The sequence below is a fragment of the Stegostoma tigrinum genome, chromosome 11, assembly GCF_030684315.1.
Source record: "Stegostoma tigrinum isolate sSteTig4 chromosome 11, sSteTig4.hap1, whole genome shotgun sequence".
NCBI lineage: Eukaryota > Metazoa > Chordata > Chondrichthyes > Orectolobiformes > Stegostomatidae > Stegostoma > Stegostoma tigrinum.
In genome coordinates, this window is record NC_081364.1 from 77,450,128 (window position 1) to 77,457,442 (window position 7,315).

General features: G+C 43.6%; 1 non-coding gene across 1 annotated transcript; it reads right to left on the reverse strand.

Moving 5' to 3' along the window:
* Positions 1-5,687: 5,687 nt before the first annotated feature.
* On the reverse strand, positions 5,688-5,783 carry trnai-uau (transfer RNA isoleucine (anticodon UAU)). The gene is made up of 2 exons: positions 5,746-5,783; positions 5,688-5,723 (listed from the first exon to the last, which is right to left on the reverse strand). It is a non-coding gene; the product is annotated as a tRNA-Ile (tRNA).
* Between the last annotated feature and the right edge of the window lie 1,532 nt (positions 5,784-7,315).

The window sequence follows — 7,315 nt, forward strand, 5'->3', positions numbered from 1 at the left end:
GAGACAGTTTATTGTGTGCCTGAAAGCCAGTAAATCCTATTGTTGTCCTTCCTAATGTCTTTCTATCCCGGTGAACCCAGTCCATTGTCTTTTTTTATGTCCAAGGAAATGCTATCCATGTTTGTTCTATTACCTTATATCCCAGTAAACCCTGACTTGTGAAAGGATGCTGGGCAGCTCAACCCAAATTCAATGCATCAATTCTCTCACCGGTGCTGTGCCATCTCATTAGTGCTGCAGGAAGGGTCTTTGCAGCTCCAGCAGTCTCGACATCGGTTTGCTCTGCGTCTCCTTCAGCTCCTGCGAACACTTCAATTCAGAACAAACATGTCAATGTATTTTCATTCTACATGGACACAAGTTGTAAACATCAAGCCCACCTCGCCGTTCACTGAGATCATGAATGACCATTTGCTTTGACATCATGTTTCTGCACTATCCCCTGAGCTCGTGGTGATTATCATGTTGTAGCAATTTAGCAATGTCAGTTTTTTTTTACAGACTCAGTACAGACATTCCTAACCTCTGGAGCCATGAACTGCAAAGATTCTCCCCATTCTGACTTCCCTAATGTCAGCCCACTTTATAATAACTAGTCCTAGTGTGTGTCTGGAGCTCTCTAGCGCTACTTGTTTTCTGCTTTTCCATTGTATGGCTCTGTGATCGTATAGTTGTTGGATTTTGCGTTATAATCACAGTAACCTTTGTAATCAGTGTCGTTCCATTTTGTCCCTGTTAGCGTGTTTTAAAGGAACATAGTAAGGGATCAATTAATATCACAAGAGGACACACAGAAAGAGGCATGTGAAATGCGAGATTGTGAAATCAAAACTCTTCCTGAGTGGCTTTTATTAAAATGGACCATTATTTCTTGGAGCATCAGGCTCACGAAAATGCACAGAGCCATGTTAAATGAAACGGACTTCGTTCGAAAAGGCCAGTTTTATGGCATTCTGCATTGATCAGTTAAGTTGTGAATTTTGCCTCATTTTAGGATTTTGAAGTCATCTGTTCCATTCACAATTCTGTGTCATTAAGAAATGTCCAGGAAAGGAGTGGTTCCAGTACTGACTCCTGATTTCTTGTTTTCAGTTTTGCCAAAGCTCCGAGCAGCTTTCTGAAAGCGCAGCTCTGATAAATGAGGTCGGACTATGTGAAGGAGGGATGGGGCAGAGCTACCGGTGCAGGGAACACGGCAAGGAATCACTCAAAGGGAAAACGAATGTTTCAGAATACACGCAATCCGACTCTGATGTTTCGGGAATGTTGTGACTCTGCGTGAAATCTGAGTTCAAACAGAATGTGGGAAATTACACAAAGGTTATGTTCACTCAGCCGGGAAAATGTTACAGAACATCAGTGATGGTCTTTTGGCATCATACTCGAATGCACATGTCACACAGTAGATGAAAAGCCCAATACCTGTCTGAAAGCCCAGTACTCTATGCTAGTAGGATGGCGCAGGGCGAGCATTTTGCACCTATTAAGTTAAAAATCAGTAGATCAGAACCACACCTTGAACTTTATGAGCTCCATGTTGTGGTGTGCCTGTATTGATCGCTGCCAGTGTCCTTCCGGCACAGAGCTGCAGTTTGCTGCATTTTGATCAACCTCCCGTAACTTCATGTGTCTGAAATAATTGTCTCATATTGATATACATCAATTGCAGTGTGTTTCACGCACAGGGCATCCTGTAGGAATTGCCCACGCTGTTTCAGACAGCAGCGCTCTCCCAGTGAAATGAGAAGTGATGAACGTCAAGAGGGTCAGTTTGTCGGAGACAGAATCATGGCACAGGCACAGCTCAGCATTATTTGGACAGATTTCAACGATTGTAAATATCTCGGAGAGATACAAGCCGCAGACAGTCCCCGGGGACTTGATGGGCTGAACGGTTTCTTCTCGCATGGGAATGACACAATGGGTTCATGACTTCACTCTCCCTGTCTCTGTGATGTGGAGATGTGGATGAAAAGTGTCACTTCACCTGATGGAGGAGCAGCGCTGTGAAAGCGTGTGATTTCACATAAACATGTTGCACTATAACCTCAAAGCTGCTCAGAGATTTGGCAAAACTGAAACAATGGCTCCTTGTTAGCCCTGACTTCCGTGTTGAACTGCCTGCAGCTCCACAGCTCAGAGACGTTGGGGATGACTCTCAGTGAGTGAGTGTTTCACTCGGATTCTCTTAATCATGGACTGTTGGTGTCAGATATCAGATATAATGGGAACTGCAGATGCTGGAGAATCCAAGACAACAAAATGTGAGGCTGGATGAAAACAGCAGGCCAAGCAGCATCTCAGGAGCACAAAAGCTGACGTTTCGGGCCTAGACCCTTCATCAGAGAGCAGCTCTCTGATGAAGGGTCTAGGCCTGAAACGTCAGCTTTCGTGCTCCTGAGATGCTGGTTGGCCTGCTGTGTTCATCCAGCCTCACATTTTGTTGTCTTGGTGTCAGATATCAATCCCTGCCCGGTCGTAACAAACAAACCAACGTCCGCGTTGCAAAAGACTTTCTGCAAAATTGCTGTGTGAAGTCGAATCCTGAGAACCAAACAGGCTGCACAGAACGATCCCATATAAAGTTTCTGAAGGGAATAGTCTCCAGTTTTGACTTTTCTCTTTTCAAGCAGCTCTGCTTCCTTCTCTCTGTCTCTGATTAATGTCATTTGAAGACAGTTTCCAATCGTGGTTTATAATTTCCTGACGTCTGATTCTGCGTCTTCTGCTTCGTCACCCTTCCAGTGTTCAAGAAGGAGCTGCAAAACGCACACCATCGCCAAGCACTGCCTGTCCATGGAGGGAAATGGTTTGATCCATCTGCCATTGAAGACAGCCCGGTCCTCGGGGAAAGGAGCAAACAGCAGCAGCCCGGGAGCAGGAGCAGAATGGGAAAAAGCTGTTCATTGTTGCTTTCACTGCCTGAACTGAGATTTTTTAAATGTAAGCAGCCTGTTCAAACGTGTTATTACACACCTCTGGAGCAGATCGAACTCAAAACAGGTCTCCAACATCCAAAGGTGAGAGGGTCCAGTAGATTACTACAGAAAGCTGATGCTCGATAAAACTGTTCGTTGGTGTTGAGGTGTAAGGGTCATTGATGAGGTTTTCAGAGGCCCCACGTTTAAATCCCGCTTGAGCCCTTGTTATCTGTAGCTGTGTCCTCTCTTCGCCGTTTGACGTCTTTTCACGAAAAGCGTTGGAGTGTGTGAATGTGGTTCATTATGAAATCTAAGACTGTCTGAGATCTCAAAGGGCCTTTGCAGTGATAATCTCACATTCGGAGAAAAGGGAATCAAACTGCTACTCACCCTGGTCAGTGGAAGGTGTTTTTCATGTTCAGCTCAATCAAACTGTCCAACCCCACCCCTAACATGAAAAACAACGGGAAATTTGGTAGTTGGCAAGTGTAACATGGGAACCAAACACGCGCCACAGCAGTGAGAGTGTCAAACCCTAACCACTGAACCGCCAGGGAAAGCATTGTTGTCCTTGCCATCTTTTCTCAATGACGTTGCGTTAGGCTTTTCATTCTATTGTTTATTTTGGCAGCAGGTCCGTTTGTCCCCATCTTGGAGGTTTTAATCGCGTGGAAAAAGACCATTCGGCCATCTTGTCAGTGCATGTCTTCAGATCTATTCTAGTCCCAGTTTCCAGCGTTGCTTCCACTGATTTTGGTTTTCTTAATTTGAGAGTGGATATTTCAATGAGATTATCCCTAAAATCAATGAATGGGACTGAAGTTTGAGATGATAAAAATATGCTAAAGCCCCTCGAAGTAATCATCCTCATGTTAAGCCACAGAGGGAGATACGCAGATATATCCCCCAAGAGTGACAGAGGCCTCAGGATTAAATGCACTCAGTCTCCATCATGTCCACGCTCTGTTGCTGTACACACGGTTCCCCGGCAAAAGACAGCGTTATGTGGAACACAAGCAGTTTCTCTGACAATTGGAGCCATTGCCATGTGCTGGGGTATGAAATGAACAGTGAGTTGAAGTAATCCCACGCTGAAGTTGCTCATGGGCAGCTTTCAATTTCCAAAACACAGCGATCCAATCACTTCAGCTGCTCGAATCTGACACAAAAACAGCACTGGGTACACATTGCGCTTCGGAAGCAACTGTCAATTTGCAAATACGGGAAAGTTGTCAACTTCATTCCAGAGAGGGAAGATACAACATTTTAATCTTCCAATCCAAATTCAGACGCAGTATCAATTACACCACTGGCTCCACACGTCTTGCTGCAGCTTTCATCCTGTCGATTGTGATGGAATCAGGGATACTGCCGGATAAACCATTTGCAAGGTGAATATCCTGCAAAATAATCACCGTCACTGCTGCACTTCAATGTTCCCCACTTTGTGAAGCGGTGAATGTCACTGGCAAACGAAACACATTAGCCCTCACATGCCTGCTTCACTGTCACCTGTTTCTTTGCCACTTGTTTCTCTGCTGGAACTTGCCATTATTTTATTCACAGTCATTGCAAAGTTCTGCCTCTCATTTTTAAAAAAATTATCTCCTCGCAACTCCTCCCTGGTCTTCATATCCCCCATACCAGGGAAAAGAAAACTACCATATTACTGTCTGCACGTCTCGTTATTTTTTAAACTTCTGCCAGGTCACCCTCAACCTCCAAAGGGTTAGAGAATAAAGTCCAAGTCTATCCAACCTTTATTTATAACTTTCAACACCAGGTAAAATCTTGGTAAAATTATTTTTAATACTCGCCAGCGACAGATTATGCCTCCTCCCGCTGTACGATCGAAACTGCACACTGTACTCCAGAAGAGGCCTTGCTAATGCCCTGCACAGCTTGAACATGGTTTCCCAACTCCTAAATTCAAATGGCTAAGCAATGAATGTCAGTGTGCCAAATGCCTGTTTAACGACCCTGTCTATATGTGCCGTAAACTTCAAAGACTTATGTACCTGCACCGCTAGTTCCCGACGCAGGCACCTTAACAGTGAGACAAAGTCTGTGGGTGGGTGGGGAATAGTTTCGAATTTCTTTGACTTCACGTGCAATGAAATTTATTGTACACGTGCAGCTGGAAAAGATTGGCCGTTCATTCTCCATGAAGCATGGAACCGAACATGTTTTCAATTAAAAAGTAACGTTAAACTCTCTCGAGTCGGAAGGGAACCATCCCTGAAAGATGTAATTTCCGTTTGAAACTGGTGCCTTAAATATTTGGCCACATTCCGATGATTTCCGGTACATTTCATGGTTCCTGAACTCCATCCAAGAAATCCACAAACAAGACTCTATCTTCCTTTGCATTTTGAACCCTCCCTTCTTCTCGGCAGTTCTGTATTTAAAGCTGATGAAATTTCTAACTAAAGTAGAATGAAACATTCAATGGGCTGAATGAGATAAATCTGATTCCTTTCTAATTATTTCAATGACCTGTGCGAGTTTGCAGCATTGTGAATAAGTTGAAATGAGTTTAAAAGCTTTTTCTCATAATTTAACTGCGTGCAGTCAGCCACGTGAGGAATGTCATTGCGCTGAAATAAAACTTCTCTTTCCGCAGATATTTCTTCACATTGAAAATACTTGTAGGATATTTGTCATTCATTGAGTAATTTCCCAATTAACAGAAACTGCTGAATTCCCACAAACGTTGCTCGGAGTTGAATTTCCTCATTGTCCTCTTGTGCCCCAACAAACTAAAACTGCTCCAGGTGAGGCTTGAACTCACAACCTTGGCATTGCACACACCTCTATACTGTCTTATAAGTACCATGCGCTGGCCAATTGCGCCACTGGAGCAGGATGTTTCTGTGCAGCTCTGTATTTCGAATTATAACTCAATGTTTGGGAAATTGCCTGCAAACTGGGATATGATTGTCTTCATTCGTGGTTCCTAAGTTGTTCGATGAACTTGCGTAATTACACAGAGCTAAACTGCAATGAAATGTGCATTTTCAACATTTTCAACCACTGTCCCGTGAGCCCTTGATGATTGCACTCTGTAGAAATCTGTCAATTGCGGTCTTCAACACACTCCATAACTGACTTCCACTGTCTCTGGGGCACCAACTTTCAAAACTTCACTTCACTCAGAGTTCTCTCCCCGCAGTCTACTGTTTGGGGTGTGTTCCTGTTGTGGGAAATTAACTTCACCGTGTCCCTAGTGCTGCTCCTGGCATGCCCTCTGGCACTGCCCTCTTTTTACACTTGCTCAAGTGTTGCCCTGATCGTGTCATGGCTCCGTGTCACAAGGCTCAGGAAAAGAACACAGAGCAATGCCCAGTAAGATACAATTTGTTGTTAAAAAGCAGTTCATGTGGCTTCCTGCGTTGCTTAGTTTATTCGTGAGTTTTACATCATTTAGAGTTTTGAAACTGTGCACCTTCAACAAAGGTGCGGTTCATTAATATCTATCCTGAGGAGAGGTTGGTGTCAATACTGACTCTGTGCATTCTCCTGGAGTCAGGGAAGCAATTCCTCGCAGATAATGTTACATCCACAAAATTCTTCACAGAATTCGATTCAGCAACAATTCATTAACTTCGTATGCAAAATTCACACAACTGACAGGACAGACGCACCGTCATCAATATTCACCATTACTTCATTCAAGGACGCTTTCGAAGACTTTCATGAAGAGTGAATGCATAAGAATGGAACACAAAGACAAATTAAATTTCACATTTAAAACTGTAAAGTTAGAAGAGGCCAGAACTGGATTTAGAAGATCAGAATATCATGGTTAGCACCACATTCAGAGCTCCTTCCCGAAAATTGAGTAATCTGCCCCTGAAGCTCCAACATCTCCAATGGCAACTTGTTTCATGTGACCAGTTGGAAACCTATGTGGAGGAGCATGCTCTCTGATAGAATGCTTGTGAGCATCCTCAATTGTCTGACCTAATGCTACCACAGGAGCTGTCCATCCCAGTTGTGAGAGCAGTGGGGTAAATGTGAAAGACTTGATATTCAGTGTTGTTGATTCACCATACTCAACAACATGAGGATGTGAACAAGAAGGTAATAGAGAAATACGCAACCATTGGCAGGCAAATGGGATCAGTTCAGTTCAGAATGGTGGTTGGCACAGACCTACATTACATTTTTTAATGTTCCACGTTATTGTTGACAATTCTCTGCCTGAAACAAAACTGAAAGCTGGAAACAGTAAGAGGCCATTCAACCCGACTCCACTGACTCACCGTTTCTTAACATCTTAGTTGATCGAAAACTTCAATGGATTTTCCTATCCCATCCTCCCATGTTACTTTGAGAATCTGGATTTATAGATCTCTAAATATATTCAAGGTGACAAATCATACGTATAACGG